Raw genomic sequence first — 23,098 nt, forward strand, 5'->3', positions numbered from 1 at the left:
GAGTTCAGCAAGTTGGCTTGATCCACCTTCTCCTTCAGTGGCCTCTGCCACCTGCCGTGTGGGGCTCCATACAGCTGCTTTCCACTTCCGGTTCATTCCCACAATGCGGCACGACCCATCAGTAAAGAGAGCGTATTGTGTATCTTCTGCTGGCAGTTGGTTGTATGGTGGAGCTTCTTCAGCTCGTGTCTCTTCTTGTTCCCCTTCATCAGAGAGACCAAAGTTTTCACCTTCGGGCCAATTTGTAATGACCTCCAAAATCCCAGGGCGATTCAGTTTACCTATATGGGCGCGCTGAGTGATGAGAGCAATCCACTTGCTCCATGTAGCACTGGTGGCATGGTGAGTGGAAGGAACCTTGCCTTTGAACATCCACCCCAGCACGGGTAGTCGGGGTGCCAGGAGGAGTTGTGCTTCAGTGCCTATTACTTCCGAAGCAGCCTGGACTCCTTCATAGGCAGCCAGGATTTCTTTCTCTGTTGGAGTATAGTTGGCTTCAGACCCTCTGTAGCTTCGACTCCAAAATCCCAGTGGTCGACCCCGAGTCTCCCCAGGCACCTTCTGCCAAAGGCTCCAGGACAAGCCATGGTTCCCGGCTGCAGAGTAGAGCACATTCTTCACCTCTGGTCCTGTCCTGACTGGGCCAAGGGCTACTGCATGAGCAATCTCCTGCTTGATCTGTGCAAAGGCTTGTTGCTGCTCTGGGCCCCAGTGGAAAGTGTTCTTCTTACGGGTGACCAGGTAGAGAGGGCTCACGATCTGACTGTATTCGGGAATATGCATCCTCCAAAAACCTATGGCGCCTAGGAAAGCTTGTGTCTCTTTCTTATTGGTGGGTGGAGACATTGCTGTGATCTTGTTGATGACATCGGTGGGAATCTGACGCCGTCCGTCTTGCCACTTCACTCCCAGAAACTGGATCTCTTGAGCAGGTCCCTTGACTTTGTTCTTCTTGATGGCGAAGCCAGCTTTTAGGAGAATCTGGATAATTTTCTCCCCTTTCTCGAACACCTCTGCTGCTGTCTTCCCCCACACAATGATGTCATCAATATATTGCAGATGTTCTGGAGCCTCACCCTTTTCCAGTGCAGCCTGGATCAGTCCATGGCAGATGGTGGGGCTGTGCTTCCACCCCTGGGGCAATCGGTTCCAGGTGTACTGCACGCCTCTCCAGGTGAAAGCAAACTGAGGCCTGCATTCTGCTGCCAGAGGAATGGAGAAAAATGCATTGGCAATGTCTATAGTGGCGTACCACCTTGCTGCCTTGGACTCCAGCTCGTACTGGAGTTCCAGCATGTCCGGCACAGCAGCGCTCAGGGGTGGGGTCACTTCATTCAATGCACGATAGTCCACAGTCAATCTCCATTCTCCTTCAGATTTTCGCACAGGCCAGATGGGGCTGTTGAAGGGTGAGTGGGTCTTGCTGACCACCCCTTGGCTCTCCAGCTCTCGGATCATCTTATGGATGGGGATCACAGCATCTCGATTCGTTCGGTACTGTCGGCGGTGCACTGTTGAGGTGGCAATTGGCACTCGTTGCTCTTCCACCTTCAGGAGACCTACTGCAGATGGGCTGTCTGACAGTCCAGGCAAGCTGTTCAACTGCTTGACACCCTCTGTCTCTACAGCAGCTATTCCAAATGCCCATCTGAGTCCCTTTGGGTCTTTGAAATACCCACTTCGAAGGTAGTCTATGCCCAAAATACATGGGGCCTCTGGGCCAGTCACAATAGAGTGTTTCTTCCACTCATTTCCAGTCAGGCTCACCTCAGCTTCTACCAGAGTAAAATCCTGTGATCCCCCTGTCACACCAGCAATAGAAACAGACTCTGTCCCCACATGTCTTGATGGGATTAATGTGCATTGTGCACCAGTGTCAACCAAAGCTTTGTATTCTTGTGGTTCATATGTGCCAGGCCAACGAATCCACACAGTCCAAAAAACACGGTTTTCCCCAGCCTCTACCTGGCTAGAGGCAGGGCCCCTCTAAGCCTGGTTATCCTTCTTTCCCTGGGCATATGTCTTGGAGGTTCCTTCAAGGGGATCAAAAATATTGTCATTATCATCATATGTGACAGTTCGGTTACTGGCCACTGGAGCTGCTTCCCTTTTGGAACTTCCTCTCTGAATCTTCAGTTGTCTCACCCGTTGTGCCAGAGCAGAGGTAGGTTGTCTATGCCATCTCCTCATGTCTTCTCCACAATCACGCAAATAGAACCACAGCTCAGCTCGTGGGATGTACCTTCTCTCGCCGTCTGGGGAACGTCTGCGTTGGGTACCAGAACCTCTGATCTGTACCGCCGAGATTTGGAGAAAGCTCTCTTTAATCTCCTCCCTCAGTTTCTTGTGACCCTCCTCTATCTTGTCCTCTAATTTTTGAAGACGTGTTTCCACCGCTGCGATTCTGGCATGTGTTGGGCCATGTACAGCATCTGCATATGCTCGGAGCTTCCTTGCCATGTCAAGCACAGTCTCACCCCCCTCATCCCTCTTCATGATGGCTAAGGCAGAGGCATATTCTTGTGGCCCGAGTCGTACGAGTTTTCGCCACATCACAGACGTGCATGGTACTAAGTCTGGGTTCCTAGTTGTTACATCATCTGAGAAGATAATCTCAACCACGGCCATTTCTCTCAGGCGTTGGATCCCTTGCTCTATTGTCTTCCACTGAGTCTGCTGCATATAGAGATCGTCTGCACACAGGTATCTTTCTGCCACACTTCTTAGGACCCGTTCCCAGAGGCTCTGAGAGTTAGCCCCCCTCATCATTCCTTGGTCTATGACAGTATCCTGTGACAGGGATCCCAAATGCCTGGCTTCAGTGCCATCCAAAATTGTAGCCTCGCCTGCAGCATCCCAGAGACGGACCAGCCAACTAATTATGGATTCATCAGACCTTCGAGTGTAGTCCTTCCTTAGGCCACGAAGGTCCTTCAGGGAATAAGACTCAATATTTGCGTCTGATCTTGCACCTGCTGCTTTGACTCCTGATTTTACGTCAGGAGGCATTGAGGTTCCTTCTCCTGTATCACCACCATCATCATCATCATCATCCACTGGTCGATCAGTTTTTTCCGTGCGTTTCCCACTTCTAGTACTGGTAGCAACAGCCATGGGTTTAGATGCTGGCTTAGGCTCACTGTCTGGTCTAGCTGCTGGCTCTGAGCCTGGGCTGTTGGCTACAGCTTGAGTGACTGGGATAGCTGATTTATCTCCCTGCCCCCCTGCCTCTGTCTGCTGCCCGACAGTATCTAACAAAGTGCGATAAGCATAGGCCAGGGCCCAGCTTATTGCAATTAGCCTTTTCTCCTTAGAATCGTCATGGCACTTCTCCTTTAGGTATTTCCCCACCTCTGCTGCGTTCTGAATTTGTTCCCGTGGGAAATCCCAGTCTACAGGATCAGAAAATTCCTTCAGGGTTTGGCCTATATTTTCCCATTCTCCACCCCACTCAGGATTTTTCACGCCTGCATCTGCTTCTGGATCAGGGGTCTCACCAGCTCCTCTGGATATCTCAGCCCTCATTCTAGAGAAGCTGCAGACCATATAGAGGAAACTTACCAAATTAAATACCAGAAAGATGGTCTCTTTAACATTCAGGGGAAACTGAACATTCTCAAAAAGTGACATAACCGATCCAAAGGAGAAGAGGGAAAGGGAAGGCTGGAAAGTCTCATTCTTAGCTCCTCCTCTAACAGACTGAGTGTAGTTACTAATAAATTCCCAAAACATACCACTGGAATTGGGATGCAGGGTAGGATGAAGAAACCATAAACCATACATGCTGTAAACAGAGGTCAGTATCTTTTTGAACGCTTTATAAATCATTATCACCAAGGCCAGCACAACAGCTATTCCAATCCGTACCCCTCTACCGTAAAAATTACTTGTTAAGGACAATAACCCTAATGACCAGAAAGGTATTGAAACCTCAAAAAGGTCTAGAGCCCAGAGCCATACAGAGGCGTTCTCAACCAGAGACATCAGGGGTTCAAGCAGCATAGCTACTAACTGCTTTAACAACCACAGACACACAATTAATAGGGCTTTTTTCCACATTTTCCAGCCGCGCGTTGGGCGCCAATTCATGTATTTGTCCAAGTTTAGAGCAAATTTGGGGAAGAATCCCCCCAAAGGAGCTCCGGTGGGAAAAGCAGATCCAATCGGCCCCTCCCCCCAACTGGTCCGGGAGGAAAGAAAAATACCTCCTTGGAGAAAGGTGGAAAAAAACCCCCTGTTTATTAAACAATAAGACCAAAACAGTATCAAAACAATGAGACCCCTTGCCACTCTAAAAGAGATGACAAACTGAGAAAAACCCCGGGTTCAAGCAGCAGCTCACTCAGTCTCTGATCAGTCTCTCAGTGCTGGAATTGTCGCAGGCCAGGGCTGGCCCGGTGGCCACAGCTGCAGCTGCCGGTGCTCTCCTGGGTGTTCAGTCCAGAGCAGTTCCAAGAGGTCCAAAGAAAAGGGAAAAAACAGTCCAGGGAACTTCTTTGCCTCAGCTAGCTAACACTAACTAAAAAGCAAAAGAAGAGCTCTCTGTCCCGCTGTCCGTCCGCAGACAACACAGTCAGGAGCAGGAATGTGGAGGAGTGCAGTGTCTGAAAAACAAAACTGCGCGCTTCTTCTCTCTCCCTCTTCACTCTCTGTAACACTCTTAAAGGTACAAAACTTATTATTATTCAACATAAACAGAATGAGACGATTGGGGATAAAAGCATCATATAGTCAACCCAGGACAACACTCTAAGGGCAAAACAGGTTCAAATTTAAAGATATAAAATAAATTTATTATTAACAGAGCCAGAGGAGGATAACAAGAAGTAAAATAAGCCTTTAAAACACCTTTTCTTCCCCCAGCCCCTCCCTATTTCCTGCTGACCCTGCAGAGAGACAGACCATGTGGCTTTGTTTTGGTCAGCTTGACACCAGAGACCTTTTTCTGTTCACTCAAGGAGAGGAAGCTTTCCTCTGCTATGCCATAGGGTCCCTCTCATGGGAGACAGTTTTCTGTGAACTTTTCCAGCATGGCTCTAGTTTCATGAGCAGCAGTCCTGCCAAAACTGCTGCAACTTGAGTCCCTCCCATGGGCAGTCCTCCCAAAACTGCTGTGGTGTGAATCACTCACCCACAGGATGCAGTACTCTAAGGATAGGCTGCTCTAGTTTGGCAACAAGAGCCCTCTTTCTCTATCTCTGGAAACAAGCGCTCTCTCCATTCAGGTTCCCACTGGATCACAGCTTCCTCTGGCATCCAACCACTCCAGCGTGAGCACTCCTCCCACAGGCTGCGAGTGGATCTCTGCATCCATTGTGGACCCCACAGGCTGCAGGGGGACAATTTGCTTCACCATAGTCCTTGCCACATCATGCAGAAGAATCTCGGCTCTGATGCTTGCAGCACCTCCTCCCCATCTTTTTTCTGACATTTTCAAACCCTCAATACATCCAGCAGCTAACTTTCAAGGCACAGGTGTTCCATCACTCACTTAAAAAAATTAATGAGATAATTACTTTTAGAATTTGATATTCATCTTGGCTTAGACTTTGGGCAAATCAGCTGCCCATGTCATGGCCTTGATTTTGATTTTCTTCCTCTTTGTCCATCCTGCTTTTCAAGATTATCTGCTTATTGTGAAGCATGACAGAGGCAGCAAATATGACCTAGAAGGAAACTTTTCCTCACTTTGAGGACCCTGGTTGGTGCAAGGAGCAGCACTGGCTGCTCAGCACTTCTGCCCCTGCTTATTGGGCACTTATTGACTCTCGGCAAATTAGCACGGTTGAATTAATTCTGAGTTACTGATGAGGGAACAATGTCCTTACACTGTTCCATTTCAGTCACTTGCAGGAGGTTTTAATTCATTTTCAATACACAGTCAGAACCTGGGGAAGCTGATGGCAGCACTTGCTCTGTGCCAGGAGGACTGTAAAAGGAGCTGTACCAGCAGTGGTAGCAGCTTGTCCTGCACTGCGAGGAGCACCAGGGTTGGAATGAACCTGTGAATGCCTGATGGGGTTCCTGGTGACTGAAGCCCTCAGGCTGTGTGTGGGGAGGGCCCAGGCTGCAGCAAGGACAGACAGCTGCTGGAGGGAAGATATCCAGACAGAGTTCCCAGGGAAGCATGCAGCTCTCTAGATCTCCAGATGCATGATGTGCCCAGGGTATTTGCTGCTGTCTAGGATCAATGGCAACAATGTCTGTGGGAGGTGCACACAGGTAGAAGAGCTGTTCTGCCTGTTGACTGAGCTCTGGGATGCAGTGAGGAGGTTGAGGAGCATCTGTGAGTTTGAGAAGGGGGCTGACTGATGAAACACTGCTGTCTTCTCTGGAACAAAAATGTTAACTAGGTACAACACCTGGTAAGGGGTATTCTGCACTCTCTCCCCAAAAGGAAAATCAGTCTCTACCGGGGCCAGGGAGAGAACTCCCTCCTTGTCTCCTTGCACCTCCATGTGTCCTTATACAACAGATATCAAGCTCTGCAGTTGGATGGACTGGGACATGATGAGGTTGAAGATGACCCACACATTCTTGAGAAGTCATCAAAGCCAAGTCAGCTTATTTTCCCTGTTGAGAAATGCATTCAGTGCAAACAGTGGTGTGAGCAGCAGAGCAGCATCAGCCAAGTGACCGGACACTCAGAGACCCGGCAGAAGCTGACAATCCCAGACTATTGCACACTTAGACTGTTAGGGTATAAAGAACAGGGTTTCATTTGATTTGGGTCTCTCCTCAGAGGCACCTGAAATATTTGAGTTGTTATATTGCTGTTTAGTTATTGTATCAAGATTAAATTATTTGAAGGATCTGTGACTCTGAGATTCTGCTATGAAAAACCTACAGTCAAACTGGTGAGGAAGCCTGGTGTGTCTGTGAGTGTGGGGTGTGTAGCCGTGAAGGGACTTTAGTTCCATCTCAGTTGGTGCAAGTGGCTCCTGGATGACTGAGCAGAGGTTTTCTTGACATCCACATTGCCGCTATGAAGAAACAAATGTAAATTTATCATTATGGGAGAAACAGCAGGTCTGATCTACTGACCAAAACTGCCTTTAAGGGAGGCTTGCTTCTTCTCCTGGGGCTTGTGTTAACAGGAGACTTCCTAGCCTGTTACATCCTTTTCATATGTCTACCAATAAAGTTATAATTAGAAGTCCAAGGGTGATCAAAAGAGACTTCAAGGCCTTGGGGAGATTGGAAAAGGGATTGGAAATGCAGGTAACATTTTCCTCTGTCCTCCCAGTTGTAGGGAATGACAGTGAAAGAAACAGGTGGCCTATTAATGCCTGGGTCCTGAATGATGGTGTGTTAGTGTGGGCTTTCCCGCTGCACCATGATGTAACTGAGCATACTGGAGCACATCTGAAATGTTTGTATGTGAAGGCAGGCAGTACATGGGATAAACAAAAGGAGACGATAGCTTTGTCTCTGTCCCAGAGCCAAGACATCACTGCCATAAGTGAGACTCAGTGGGGAGAGTGCAGTGATGAAGTGCTGTGGTGTTCACAGGCTCCTCAGGGAGAGATGCGTGGGGCAGGCAAGCAGGAAGGGATGTGCTGTATGTAAGGGATCGCTGGACTATACAGCACTCACAGTTAAAGATGATGTGGTTGAGAACTTCAGGGTCAGGACCAGTACAAACACTAATGAAACAAATGTTGTCAGAGTTTACCAAAGATCACTCTGCCAGCAAGGTAGCAACAATGTATTGTTCTAGAAGGAATTAAGGAAAATCACTACATCGGTCACCCCTGTTCTTATGGGCAATTTCGATATCACAGATATTAGGTGGGACTATCATACAGCAGACACTGAAGGGGTTAAGGAGAATCCTGAAACACTTTGAAGATTACTTTTTGATACAGGTACCAAGGGACCTGCCAAACAAAAATGCCCTCCAGGATCTGTTTTTGGTCTGTGGATAAAATGATGTTTGGTGTCTATCTTGGCCTCAGTTACCACAAAGTGGTAAAGTTTGAAATCTTTTGTGATATGAAAGAGCTCTGTTAGCAGAGCAGACACCCATGGCTTTTGGGAGAGCAGACTGTAGGCTGCTTAAGGATCCAGCTAGCAAAGTCTCATCAGAATCTGCTTTTGAAGGAATTGGGGTCCACAAATGCTGGTCAAATAGCTGGTCCTGACCACAGGGACAGGTAATTCTAGCTCATCAAAGTATATGGACTTTGTAAGTAAGATCAGGTTTCGCAAGAGGATGACAGAGATACCACCACTCAAGTGAGAAAATTCATCTGGCTTAAAATTCCATTGGATTTGAAAATGGCAGTAAGATGTGGGATCACAAAAGGGCTTTAATCATGTTAACAGTAAAAGGAGGACTCAATGAAACATTGATCTGTTACTTGATGAGGTTGGTTAGCTCACAAACAGGAATGGAGATAAAGCAGAGCGTAGTAAAATAGTTATTGATATTATTGTGAAACCTCTCTCATTTATAAACAGTCTTGAGAATCTGGATAGGTCCTGGTAAACTGGAAGTTGCCCGATCAGTCCAGTTATTGAGAAAGGCAAGAAAGAAGACCCTGGTAGTTGTAGGACTGTCAGTCTGATTTGGTGCCTGGTAAAACTATGGAGAAAATTGTTCTGGGAGTTAGTTGAAAATGCTTGGAAGACAATGCAGTCATCAGTCAAAGATGACTTAATGAAGTCAGGTTATTAACCCAACATCCTCTTATGAGAATGTTATCTACCTAGTGGACAAAAGGAAGGTAGTGAATATGTTGTTGTTTTGGTTGGTTGCTTGTTATTTTTATTTAAAGAAAGCTTTTGCTACTGTCTTGGTATCCTTTTGGGCAAGCATAAAGCTAGACATGTGCCATAGGATGGATGAACAATTGGCTGAAAGACTGGGCCCAAAGCGAAGTAGAGAAGGGACAACATCTAGGCAGTCACTAGCGGTTTCCCACAGCTCAATTTCGGGGCCAGTTTTCTTCAATGCTTTTATCAGTGATCTGGACATAGGAGTCAAGTGCACACTAAGTAAATTTCCCAGTGATACTAAACTGGGCTGGTGATTCCCTCATGGTTAGAGAGGCCTTACAGAGAGATCTTGGTAGACTGGAGCACTGGGCCATCCCAACCATATGAAATCTAGCAAGCATAAATGCCAGGTTCTGCAACTGGGGTGGGATCATCCAGGATGTGCGTACAGACTGGGGGACAAGAGGCTGGAGAGTTGCCCTCAGAAAGGAATCTGGGGTAGGATGGTAAGATCACTATGAGTTAACAGTGTGCTCCCATGTCTAAAAGGGCCAACCTTACCCTGAGATAGGAACAGAGGTGGAAATGCCTGTATCTCCTCTCTGGTGTCTGGTGATACAATGCCAGGGGATGGGTTAGAGCAGCATTGAGGAGGTTCAGATGGGATAATGGGACCACTGAGAGAGGTCTTGAGCACTGGAACAAACTCCCTAGGAAAGTGACCAAGGCTCTAAGCCTCTCAATGCTCAGGAAGTGCTTGGACAATACTTTTAAATGTAAGGTTTAATTTTTAAATTACTCTGTGTGTAGCCAGGAGTTGGAATCCCTGCAGGTCTCTTCCAAGTTAGGATCTTCTGTGCACTTGTTTTCCTCTTCCAGTTGAAAGAAGATGATGCACATTATGACATTTATATAGCGAGTAAATTACATTTGTTTGTTTTTTTCCACATGCCTATATTTGTGAAGAAAGGAAGCTGTTTTTTGCATTCTTGTTTGTAATGTCATGGAAATAAGAAAGATCTAGAGAGAGAATATCCTGTTTCTAAGTTTCCTCACCATAGTTTTCAACGCATCCATTCTTTTCTTACCCTCTGCCACCACTTAAAAGAATAAAATCTGTTAACAACAGGCATATGTGATCGACAGCCCCTCCTACTACAATCTGTCTTTAAGCTTCAATTTTTGGCAGTCCATCCTACATTAACCTTCTGCTAGGGTTTATATCAAACCAAAAATGCAGTAACTATGGTTCTTCGCAAATGTGTGTGTTTGTGAAATTGTGAACTTCTGCATTTGCTAGTCTGTTGATAGGGTATGGCTGAAATCTGCTGGCAAAAGTACAAATGTAGGCTCTCTGAAAATTGAATGAGCAGTTACCTGGAGATGCACAAGAAATTAAACTTTCATCCATTAAGGAAATAAAGCTTCCTGACTTAGGTGATATTTTAGAATAAATCATCTTCAAATTCTGAGGATTCAATAATTTCATTATATAAGATAAATAAAAAATGGTGCTGAATGAACTTGTGGCTTAACTAAAGAAACAATGTGGTCTGATTCCATTCTTTGATTGCTTAAATTTGTCCTTCTTTCAGATAGGGTTTTAGAGAAGGTTTGGTTTATTTCATTACAAGAAGGTTAACATCATTTTTTCTAATGCTGGCTTATAGAATTCTGCTTAGCTGTGGGTGCTTGAGGTTTTTGTGTTGATGACCAGGGACTGATTCATTCATTTTGGGCCATTTTCAAGGCTGTGCCTCTTTATCAAAACTGTCAAATATATTTGTGTCGTGAGGGATCTCCATCACTCTGAGGGCTTTTTCTTTTTTTTTTTTTTATTTATTCAAGCAGAATATCTGAAAGGGAAAAGGATGTTGAAAGCTGAGAAAGAAAATAAAAGATTTAAAAAGAAGCAACATACCCACAGGCTATCTCTGACTAATAAGAGTTCAAGCAGCTGTGCTTTTTTTCAAGTGAGTGACCAAATGAAGCTTTTCTGCTTTTCTGTTTGACATTCTCTTCTGCTTCTTCGCCTGTGCCACACAAAGACTTTTAGTCTTCAGCCTCTGAATAAAATCTGTTTTCAGGTCAGGTACACCTCACACTGGAAAGGGAAAAATGTGGCAGAGATGAAGGAAGGTCCAAAGCTCTTCTGCTTTTACTTCCAGACATGTTATGGTTTATCTGTTAACTAGGACAGGTCTGAAAACTAATGATAACTATTTACTTTCTAAAGTAAATGCTACTTCTCACCTTGAAGTAATTTCAGAAGTGATTGAATATTCATGAGTTTTTCTTCAAAGTAGGATAAAGGCTTCTCCAACCTGGTTGTGTTCTTACTGATATTCAGGGGAACAAGGAAGATATCCTGCAGAGTAAAGAACACCAAAATTTATTTTCTGCAGAAGGAAATAGCACACTGTTTAGTGAGCTGACAAAAGAGTAAATCTTGAGTAGTTAGAAGGCAGCCCAACATGCATGGTTCTGGAGTTCAGCTCTGACAAATATGTAAGACTCACTGTAATTCATTGGTGTTATATGTAGTAGAGATAATTCATGCTGTAGAAATAGATATATGCATGTATAAAATATTAGGAGAAACCAAAAGTATGCTTGTAACTACTCTGACCAGGGACTGCATTCTATTCAAATTATAACCAGTTCCCAGAAAACGCTAAAGATAATATCAAGCCTGTTGCTCTATGAATAGGGGAGGCTCAGGCCATGAGCTAAGCCTGCAGTCGCCCTGAAGGACAGAGTTGTAGCCATTGTAGCCACCTCCTGGACAGCCCGGGACAATAGCAGATCGTTTACCCTATGAATGAGACTGGCTTGGGCCATCAGAGGCACCATGAACTTAGAAGATATCATCTGGACCTTCCTGGAATGGAATGTCCTGAGGAAAGCTCACAAGACCCAGCATCTGGAGATGATTAAATCTATGGTACTCAGGAGCTGGCATCACCTACTCCATATGAATACACCTTCTGCTGGGACACTCAGACATTCGTATGGGTTTGGACTTCGTCTTTGTCTGTTTCTACACATGTATGGATCCAACTTTACATGCAAAGAGACACAAAGAAATATGTGGTCATCTCTGTCTCAGGCAGAATAAACTGTATATAAGCGGGCTGCTGAAGTCATTGGGGGTGAACCTCTGGGGAACGCTGTCTCTCTGTCAGCCGGAACCCAAGGTCACCCAGCCTCTGTACACGGGGCTGACGCTGTCTTGGCTGTGGCTGGATTTTTTTTTTTTTGTTTCAAAATTTCTATTTTTTGTTAACTAATAAATCTTTGTTAAACTTTTCAAATAATAAATTGTTATCTAATAAATCTTTGTTAAATTTTTCAAAAATTTGGCTACAGATTTTATCATTTATAACAATTGGCATATAAACACTTAAAAAAAAAACCTGTGTTTTTTTTAAACATCACTGAGGGGTTAAAATTGTTGGTGACTTTTTCTTTTTACTAGACTCATATAGAAAATAAAAAAGGAAAATTCTACATAAAAGCATGGGGTGATTTGGGCTGGAAGGGACCTTGAATATCACTTAGTTGCAGCCCACCTCTCAAAGGCAGGGACACCATTCATTTGACCGGTTCTTCAGAGTTCCATCTAACCCAGCATTAAACACTTCCAAGAATGGGTCATCCACAGCTTGTCTGCAGATGAATGCATTCATGCAAATAAATTAATATTCTGTCATGGTTTGAGCCTGGCACAGAGCCAGTGCCCCCCATGAAAATTCCTCACCCTGGTGTCTGCTGTGAGATGTGACTAGGAATAAGCAAAACAGGCTCCAACTTAAACATAAAGGACACTTTATTACTTAAACTACAGGAAAAGAAAAAAAAAGAAATTGAAAACCTTACAAAAAACTTTCCTCCTCCCCACTCCCTGACTTTCCCAATCCGATACATTCTCCCAAAACACCAACTGCCCAGCCCGGCACGACACTTTAGTATACTCAAACTGCAGTTCATGAAGAGGAAAGGAGTCCTTCTTGTTCCATAGGCTTCTCCTGGAAACACACTGAAACCTCGTGTGCTTCCTTGTCACTTCGGCACCGCCCGGAAAAAAAAGTCCTTTTGCCGCTTGTGACATCTTCCTTCCATGCCCAGTGCTCTCACCACTGAGACATGGCCAGAGCTGCTTTTAGGGTTGTCTTTCAAGGATGCCTTGTCTCACTCCAAAAAGGCACAGTCTCTGCTTTGGGACATCTGTCCCCCCCATATTTTTCCAACCCCCTGGGGCCGGGGGGTCCTCACGAATGAACCTTCCTGGTTTTGAGGCACTGCCTCCCCCTAAATGCAGTCTGTGTCACAGGAACAACTGAGTCTATGGCCACAAGAAAAGTCCAGCCAAAAGGCCACTCCAAATCATCTCTCCCCATCCAATCATCTCCACGTTCTTCGGGCCAGGTCCTTGTCTCATCTCATCTCTTATCTCCCTTCTTATTCAGCTTCGAGGAGGATTAGCATTTTTGCAAGGCCCCAATCATGAAAGAAAGGGTTAAAAGTTTTCAGTCTTTGTCTGTCCTGGGACGAGATGATACTCCCACACGTGCTGCTGCTGCGGCCGGCCGGGCTGCACCCTTTCCCCCCCCCCCCCTTTCTCTTCCTGGGCCGGCTGCTATCACCGCCGACTCTCCCTCTCTCTCCCTCCGGGGGGGGGGGGGGGGGGCTGGCTGCCCGATGTCTCGATGTCTCTTGGGGCTCCTCCACCCTTCCATCCTTGAAGGCCCCTCACCTCCCATCTCTGTCCAGGCCCCGGGCCTACCGCATGGCTGGCCCTCCCCCGCCCAGCAGCAAGGCTGGACGGGGGAGAGATCTGACCTCTTCACAGCGACGTCCCAAGAGACAGTGCCAAGGCCAGTGCCCTGCTTTTAACCCCTGTGTATTCTCGGAGGTGTGTCCAAACCCCACTGGCTACACTAGGTGCCAGTCTCAAACCTAAAACTTTCATTGGTTTGACCACAGCTTCCCAGAATTCCCACTCCTTCCTGGTCAAACCACCACATATTCTCTTATCACAGATAGGTGTCCAGATAAAAGGCAAACTACAAAGAAGGCTGTGAACCTCTGCCCTTCTTTTTCCTTCCTAGTCTGTCTTCATGCTGCATATTCTGTCTTCAGCTCCACTGCAGCCTGGTGCTGCCAGGTGCCATCCAGTATAATTTAATTCTGATTCAGTTTCCCTCTTTGCAAGAGATCAGGGTAGCAACTGCTCTAATATATTTTGTAATCACAGATTTTATTCAAGTTTAAAATGGTCATAAGAGCAATGTCCATAACAAAGATTGGGGTTTTTTTAAGAAATCACACTGGTAATACCTGTTAAAATAGTTATGTGTATTTCTGGCTCAGCAGAAATGACTCTTGTGCCAAAGACTGAGAGCATAACTCTTTGGAGAAATTAAAATTATCTTATTATCTTAATTTGATTTTTTGATACATGGGCATAAGGGGGTGTCCTGGTTCAGAGCAAATTTTGGAGAGAATCCCCAAAGGGACTCCTCTAGGAAAGCAGATTCAATCGGTCCCTCCCCACAACCGGTCTGTGAGAAAATACCTCCTTGGAGAAAAGTGGAAAAAAATGTTTATTGAACAGTGTCCTGGGGTGACGTTATGATGCTTGTATATCCCCATTCATCTGTTCTGTGCCTTTAAGACCGGCACTGAAGAGTGGAAGTTTTGTTTGGGTTTCTCTTATCAGGACACAGAGACAAGCAGTGCATAGGGCTGTTTTTTCACTTCCAGCTTCAGCTTGCTGCTTTTGCTTGCTCTCTTTTTCTGCTCTTGCTTCTGCTCTGCTTTCTGCCTCTGCTTATTAGCTAGTTCTAGCTAAACAGTCCACATTGCTTCCTGGACTGTTTCTCCTCTCCTGTTTCTGTGGCCATCTCGAGCCTGCTCTGGACTGGGACCCGGGAACACCGAAGGTTCGGCTGCAGCGGCTGGCCCAGCACCAGAGGGACTGAGAACAGAGCAACCACCCCCGAAAGAGACTTTCTGATTTTGTCATCTTTCTCAAAGCGGTGCCATCGGGTATTGTTCATTTTGCATGCTGGGGGGTGCTGGGCCAGTCAAATAAACAGGTTCTTTCCACCTCTCTCCGAGGAATTTTTTCCCGAACCGGTTGGGGGGAGGGGCCATGTGGATTTCGCTTTCTGGAGGGGCCCTCCTTTGCAGATTCTTTAACAAATTTGCCCTAAACCAGGACAAACAGTAAAACCTAAACAATATTAATCAATAAACCCCCTTGCTGCTCCAAAAGAGATGACAAACGCAGAAAGTCCCTCCCCGGGTTGCAGCTCAGCTCACTCAGTCTCTGATCAGTCCCTCAGTGCTGGAAATGTCGCAGGCCAGGCCCGGCCCGGTGGGCCCCAGGTGTGAGCTGCCGGTGCTCCCCTGGGTGTTCAGTCCAGAGCAGGTTTGAACAGCTCCAAAGAAAAGGGAAAAAAGGAAAAGCCCACAGTCCAGGGAACTTTGCCTCAGCTAGCTAAACTAACTAAAAGCAAAGGAGAGCTCTGTCCCACTGTCTGTCCATCTGCAGACAACACAGTCAGGAGCAGGAATGTGGAGGAGTGAGCGCAGTGTCTGAAAACAAACTGCACTCCTTCTCTGCCCCCTTCACTCTCTGCAACAAGTCTTAAACGTGCAAAACTTATTATTCAGCATAAACAGAGCAAGGTGATTTGGGATAAAAGCATCATATAGTCAACCTAGGACAGGGGTTGATATTGTTTCCATAATTTTTGGGTTTGTTTTGGAGTCTCTTTTACACATAACTAATACTCTAGGACTCAAGTTTGTCTTTTTGTCTTTCCGGCTTAGGAGCAACAATAAAGCAATTCTGATAGTTCACCAAATGGTGAAGCATTACTTTAAAGGATTCTTTTTTTTCCAATCTGAATCATGCAAGCTTTTTCTTACAAATATTTTGTATCTATGTAGTTATACTTCAGTTATCAGAGAGACATCGATTATAGGATTCTTAATTGTTTGAATTTTGTTCAATCCGCTCTATAAAAGGCAACATTTGGAGGTGGAGTTTCCTTGAAAAACAGGGAGGTTCCTTGGAAAACAGGGAGGTTTCAGTTTGAAAAGGGAATCATGTATTTTGTGATGCTTCTAAAGAATAAAAATGTATAAATTATGCCTTGCTAGGATAAGATGCTTTAAATGCATAGGGCATTAAATGGATTGGGTTTGCAGTGCATGATTGTCAAAAGTGAGGACTAGGCACACTTTGGGACTAATTCAAATAAATGTTTCAGAACCATATCAGGAACTCATTCAGTCCTGTACTGGCATGAATGACAGTTCTACTTCCCAACGGTGCTGAATTCTAGAGGCAGTTACAACTGAATACTAACAGAAGTTGGAGGTAATGTGCTGTCCTGGATTCTGCATTTGAAGGCAGGCACAGGGGATTTAATTGCTGCTCTTGTAACTAGTCAAAATGACAAAGGGAATGCAGTAGCTGAGATTTAAAAAAATTGTGAGTGTAGTTAGAAGCAGAGTTGTCTGTGGTAGGCTATGACTTCGGTTTATAAAATTGGTAAAGGCAAGAGATGAACTGTTGTTCACTAAATCTTACCACAGAAGAGCTAGGAAATTAATTTAAATAGATAGATAAGTATGCTTCAATACAGTGCATAGTGGACTTCTGGATGTTGTGGAGGCAGACACAAAGTGAACAGATGCAAAAAAAGATGGACAAACTGTGAGGGATGACTGGTCCATAAACAGATAAGGAATAAGCAGGGATAATTTTTAGCATTCATAATCCAGTTCTTGTAGGTCCTAGGGGAGCACCAGAGTGATGAACTCTAGGTCATGTTGAGTATCATGTGTCCTGCTGCTACTTGGCAAGGTTCTCCATGGCTCTGGCCCAGTAAGGTGGATTTTGTACCCTTAACATAAAACAGTATTAAGTGGAAAACAAACAGAACAGTGGAAAATTTCATGTAGTGATCACTGGGTTTTTTTACCCCTTGGGAGGAAAGGTTGAAGTCCAAGATGCATTTTGAACTTCATGCATAATTTTAGCTTGGGCCTCAGCTTGCTAACCTTAGCTGTCATTACTATTTTGACCTGAAGCTGAGCTGCTGGCTAGTGTTTTGAAATCCCAGGCCTAAAAGTGGCATCCATTTTAATGTGCAGTACTGACAGAATGGTGGATTGCAGCTGTGGGCAGGGGCTAACTGTCAGTCCTGAACCTCCTGCTGTCCTGATATAATCAAAGCCAGGCTGCATGACTGCTTTGTCTCCTGACCTTTTACTGGCCAGCAAAGGAAACCTTTGCCTTCTTTCAGCTGAGAGTGGTGCTGCTTGCTGCTCTCCTTCAGCCAAGGGGAGAATGAGAGGAGAGGTTCAGTACTTGGCTGGAAGGCAAGGCTGCCTTCGCTACCTCCTAACTGAGATTTTCTTTTTTTCTTGATTGTGTGAGTACATAGTTCAGAATTGCTCTCTTGTTGCTTTTAGTCAGAAAATAAAGTATGATGGCAGAGAAGCTCTTGGGCAACCACCTGCCTCACCTGATGATGATGATAAACACCAGTGACTGGAAGTCTCTATTGAGATCAGTGTCTCCTTGTGTGAGTGCTTTACTGATGCACTAAACTTTATTGCAGTTATTGGTTTGAGTGGAAAAGTTATTGCTGTCAAGAATAGTTATCTCTCAATAGACCTGAGCTTGGCATAGGCCCTAATGGAGATGGCATTGGCAAAATAATTTGACATTATCAAAATCAAAATGTTTACCCAACTATTTGAAAACTTTGAAGTCTCAGACTGAAAGGTATGTATAATTCATGGAGTTTAAGCAATCATAATCTTTCTTTCTTTCTTTCTTTCTTTCTTTCTTTCTTTCTTTCTTTCTTTCTTTCTTTCTTTCTTTCTTTCTTTCTTTCTTTCTTTCTTTCTTTCTTTCTTTCTTTCTTTCTTTCTTTCTTTCTTTCTTTCTTTCTTTCTTTCTTTCTTTCTTTCTTTCCATTTTTTTTAAGGATTAGTTGCCCAGTGTAAAGTAACATATGCACAATTTACCTGCTCACAGTGTTTATCCTAGTACCAAAAGATAGGGCCTGAACAAAAAAATCTGAGTTGCTGTTAGTGCAGATGATCATTAAAAGTCCTTCATCCTAACATGAAGCAGCACGAACATATTAATTTTAAAATACTGATGTGTTGATAAAGAAGTGTTTGAAAGGTTGAGCAGACTTTTTATTATCTCCTGTCATTGTCAGTTGTTGACCTGAATAACACCTTCAAATATGATGTGAAAATAATCACCACGTAGACTATACTGTGTAGATTAGTTGAGCAGAAGGATGTTATTTGTTCAGGAACTAAAATATCAGGAGATATTGATGTAATGAAAAAAAATTCTGCTAAAATTGGTTGGAAGCAGAAAAGCTTACCATGGGATCATATAATTAAGGTGTAAAAATCAATGCTGCTAGGTGTCAAGTTAGATCTTCTTAAAGTAAAATCAGGAAATTACATTGATGTGGCTGGACCTATGAATTATGGTATTTAGTGACAGTAATATATTACAAAAATTTTATGCACTCATTTCTGTTTCTGAAAGTGCTCTTTGCTGGTGCTGCTTGTACTTTGGGTGAGGCTTGGCTGCTGGTTGTACTCTGTGTGTGCCCTCTGTGGTGACAAATGAGAGTCGAACAAGGACAAAGTTCTATCCCCAGGAAACATTGTTATACTCGTAACTACATTTTATAGACAAGAGAAATTGGCTTATTGGCCTGAAGACACCTTTGTCTGTTTGGACGTATTTTTTGTAATTGAGAATTAATCTTCCACTTTGTAATGATCTTGAGAACTCTGTGCCATTTGTGACACTTCATTTAAAAAATAAGGGAAAGTTAAGATAAACAAGGCTGCAAGCAGTGCCTGAAACATAGCACTATGGATTTTGCATTAGAGAATTACTCCTTATAGCTGGTTTTTCTTTCAGGTTTGGTTTCACATTCAAGTACTCAGCTGTCAGATATTGATATGCACTATCCTGAGTAACTGTACTGCCTCTGTGTGACTGGGACTCCTGTTCTTTGCCAGCTCAACATCCGGCTGAAATGATCTTGAAAACTCTTGGAGGTTTTCGAAGTAATATGAAATTTTAGTCTTCTTTTTCAAGTACCCTGCTAAGAAATTTTTATAGGGCTCCTGGAAACTAGAAATCTTGCAAATGGAAATGTTTTTTTTTTCCCAGAGGAGACAGATGTCCATTTTTTCTGAGGACTGACTCAACAAAGCAACCCAAATTTTCAGCGGCATTTATAATTTCAATTGACAAGCCCAGCTTTTGAGGTGGATGTTATCTAGAAATCCAATATAGAGCAATTTTGACATTATCATACCCAAATTTTGGAAACTGAAGTAGCCACTATTTACCTGGGAAAAAGTCCCAGCAGTTTTTGAGGTAAAGTTGATGTACTCATGCACCAAACAGAGATCTTCTGCTGTGAAGAAGTTTCATTTTTTCTGTAGTGAAAAAAACTACAGAGGTATGAAATATTTTTTGTAATAGCTCAGCTTGTACCTTCATCACTTCAGATGCTATGATAATATAGATGCAGAGAAAGGGAAGCAAGTTCACTCAGTTGTCAGGTATTTTATAAACCCAAGATTTTCTGCTCATATCCAGCTGGCCAGCCATTGGCTTTTGCATATTCTGAACCAATTGTATTCACATTAAACACATGTTCTTTTTTTTTTTTTTTACAGCTTGACAATTGGAGCTTTTAGGTTGGATGGACTTGATGATCTCAGAGGTCTTTTCCAGTGTAAGTGATTTTGTAGTTTTCTAACTGTAACATTCATTTGGCATGGGAGTTCAGTTGACAAATTTTTTATTTCTTATTTTCCTTCAGCTTCTGTCTCTTCAAAAGTGTTGATACTGAGCCACAGCATTTGGGATTAATGGTAGATAATGTGTTTAAGTGTCTCTGAAAAAGAAATTCACAGAAAACATCTGAAGAGCTGGTGATTTTTGGAAGTATGTCCATTAGTAATTATGTTCTCATTCTCAAAGGTGGATATTTAGGCATCCCTTTTGCAAAAAAAGCTATTATCACAGCTTGAAATATTTGAACTACAAAGGATAGATTGCTGGTCTGAGCAAAGTTTTAAGAGGGTAATAAGCCTATCCCTGTGATGTCAGCACATGCACCATCCAAGATTAGTTGTGAAACAATTTACCAGCCTACTAACAATCTGTATTTTGAAAAGTCCTCCTTGATATGAAAGCAGCTAGATGCAGTACAGTGAGAGGAGTTGAAGTAACTTTGAGATTTACCCACTCTAACCTTAAATGTAGGCCATATATGCTAGATTCCTAAAAATAACTTTAATATCTGTATTAGACTAGTTGTCAGACTGTGTTCAGACTCACAGCCTGTTATGTTTCAACATGACTTGAATAAGCCTTTAGTTCATGGCTTTAATCCCAGAGATTTTGAAGTAGCACCAGTGTATAGTTTAAAGTACTTGGGTATGAAGCAACTGTTGAAAATAGAATACCATGGATGAATAGACTTCTCTGTTACATATATAGGACTTGCCACCATTTTTCCTTGAAAATGCATTGCTGCCATGAGCTGGTACAAGAGACGTGGATTGATTGCAAGGCATGGCTTAAATCAACTGTGCAGTAAAGAGCGTGACTATCAGCTAATCCGTGGGCCCAACTGCCTATATATTAGCTTCCAATAATCTTCAATATACCCTCATCACCTACTCTTCAGTGTATGGCTTTTGCCTATGAGTAAGAGCCACACATACAGCTGGAGTGCAAGGTTGATATTGGTCTGGGGAAAGGACTTCAGCTGGTATGTATCTGTATGCTTTGTATCTCTTAGGCTGAGCCTGCAAGCATGGAGGCTTGGGTCCATGTTCCCAATGAGACACACAAGAAATCATGACATTAATAATTTCGGAGTCAAATTTGTCAGAAAATAAAATATAAGAATATGAATCTACGGGTAGGTTTGGACCTGCTTGCTTTCTGTTTTTCTTCACTCTCTGTCTTTTGTTACGAGCAGACCCCAAGCAGTGGATGAAAAGCTTGCATTTATTACTATAGTCTTTGGATTTATGTGTATTAATAAAAAGGGGCTCTTGACTTAAAAGCTCAGTAGAGAATAAAGTATAGTAGTTACTCCTGGAGTGAGTATCTTAGAGGTCCCACCCACAGCAGATCATCAAGAGCTATTAGAAGTTTCTGGGTTTCTCTAGGTACTGGTGGTTCCCCACACAGGGAAATGGTATTATCATGCCTGGAAAGAGGATTCCATGATCACAGAATAACAGAATCACAGACTCACGGAATCACAGAATCACAGAATTTCTAGGTTGGAAGAGACCTTTAAGATCATCGAGTCCAACCCATGTTCTAACACCTCAACTAGATCATGGCCCCAAGTGCCTCATCCAGTCTTTTTTTAAACACATCGAGGGATGGTGACTCCACCACCTCCCTGAGCAGATGATTCCAGTATTTGACCACTCTTTCTGTGAAAAACTTCCTCCTTAATTCTAGCCTGTATATCCCTTGGCGCAGCTTGAGACTCTGTTCTCTTGTTCTGTCTGTTGTTGCCCAGAGAAAGAAACCGACCCCCAGCTCACCACAGCCACCCTTCAGGAAGGTGAATGAATTAGTTGGAAAAGACCTTTGAGATCATCAAAGTCCAACTTATGACCTAACACTTCCTCATCAAATAAACCATAGCACTGAATGCCACATCCAGTCTTGTTTTTAACGCATCTAGGGACAGTGACTCCACTACCTCCCTGGGCAGATGATTCCAGTGTCCAATTACTATTTCAGTGAAGAATTTTTTTCTGATGTCAACTTAAGCTTCCCCTGGCACAACTTAAGATTTTGTCCTCTTGTTGTGTCAGTGATTTCCTACAAGAAGAGACCAGCCTCCTCATGACTACAACAACCCTTCAGGAAGTTGTAGAGTGTGATAAGGTCTCCGTAAGCCTCCTTTTCTTCAGGCTATGCACCCCCAGCTCCCTCAGCCATTCCTCACAGAAGTTGTGTTCCAAGCCCTTCACCAGCCTTATTGCCTCCTCTGGACATGCTCAAGTGTCTCAACATCCTTCCCAAACTGGGAGGCCAGAACTGGACGCAGCAATCAAGGTGCAATCATTCATTCCCATTCAATATTCATCATGAGTATTGCAATCCCTGGGTTAGCATGGGTCCAGTTCATTCAAAGGTGTTTGAGAGCCAGCTGGATGGCTGATTGAGCCATTTGGGCTATTGCATTTGGCTAAAGCTCCTGCTGGCTCACTCTTACACAGGGCTAGGCACGTCTTCCTGAGTGACCCTTGGAATTTTGGTCTGACCTTCTTCTTTAGCGAGGGAACTTCACTACACTGGGAGTTGGTGGATGGTTTGGGCACAAGCTGGGAGATCTGCAGACCAGTACACTGACAGTCTTTAAATAAGTGTGTGCTTTCTCCCTACCCCTTCTTCCTTTCATATGCATGCATGTGAGGGTGTCCTCATGTCTCTTTCTGCTGCTAGGGAGGATGAGCAGGTCACAGCTCATGCAATAGCTGTTTCAAAGGTGTATGCATGTTTTGGTTACTCAACTGAGTCAGCCAGACTTAAAAACAGAGCTCAGAGATCTAGTTATTCCCTCATTAGAAGCAATGACAGGCCTTGTGTCCTCTGCACAGAAGCAAATTTTCTCAGAACAAGTAGTGTTTGCCTCTTGTCTCTTCTCTGATGAATGATGCTGAAATTTCCTAATGAGAACAAAATTGTTGGAGAGATCAGGTTAGTGGGAGGCAAGGAGGAGAATTAGATCAATAGTCCAATCTTCTCAGTAATCTTTCCTTAGGACCCAGTCTTTAAATAACTTTTGTATCCTTTCCCTCATCTTAGAGAAATGTGTTCCAGTTCTCAGTCCTGCAGCAAGTGGCAAAAGAACACTTTGCTTAGATCCTATGTATTGAGGAATTGCTTCAGTAGCATGAGTCCCACTTTGCCTAAAGGAAGCCCTTGGTTCTGTTTCTAAACTTCACATATTAGGCAGACCTGTGAAGCTAGTTAGCTTTTGTTCACTCGAAATCAAGTACTTGAATGCTAAAATCTAAAACATTTCATTTTTTTTGACATAAATTCTTGGATCCAGTCCAGTTTTTGAAAAATTTGATTCTGCTTCTAATTCAAGATAAAGTATTTCAGAAATATGGTAGGTATCAACATGTATTCCCTGGATAATCTCAAAGTGGAGTAATAAAAAACCAAGGAAAGAATGAAATTTAGTTCAGTTGAAATCAATACTTTTTGTGCCGGCAGGTTCAAATGTGCCTGCAGTAGAATCATGATAGTTCT

General features: G+C 43.7%; 1 long non-coding RNA gene across 4 annotated transcripts in view; it reads left to right on the forward strand.

The window, feature by feature from the left end:
• Nucleotides 1-23,098, forward strand: part of LOC113459977 (uncharacterized) — a 180,898-nt gene that overhangs the window by 3,357 nt on the left and 154,443 nt on the right. For all 4 annotated transcript variants that reach the window (XR_012579168.1, XR_003381587.2, XR_003381586.2 and 1 more), the window contains exon 2: nt 19,474-19,532. This is a non-coding gene — a long non-coding RNA (uncharacterized LOC113459977). The remainder of the gene's footprint in view (nt 1-19,473; nt 19,533-23,098) is intronic.

This window comes from Zonotrichia albicollis, chromosome 2 (assembly GCF_047830755.1).
Source record: "Zonotrichia albicollis isolate bZonAlb1 chromosome 2, bZonAlb1.hap1, whole genome shotgun sequence".
Lineage (NCBI taxonomy): Eukaryota > Metazoa > Chordata > Aves > Passeriformes > Passerellidae > Zonotrichia > Zonotrichia albicollis.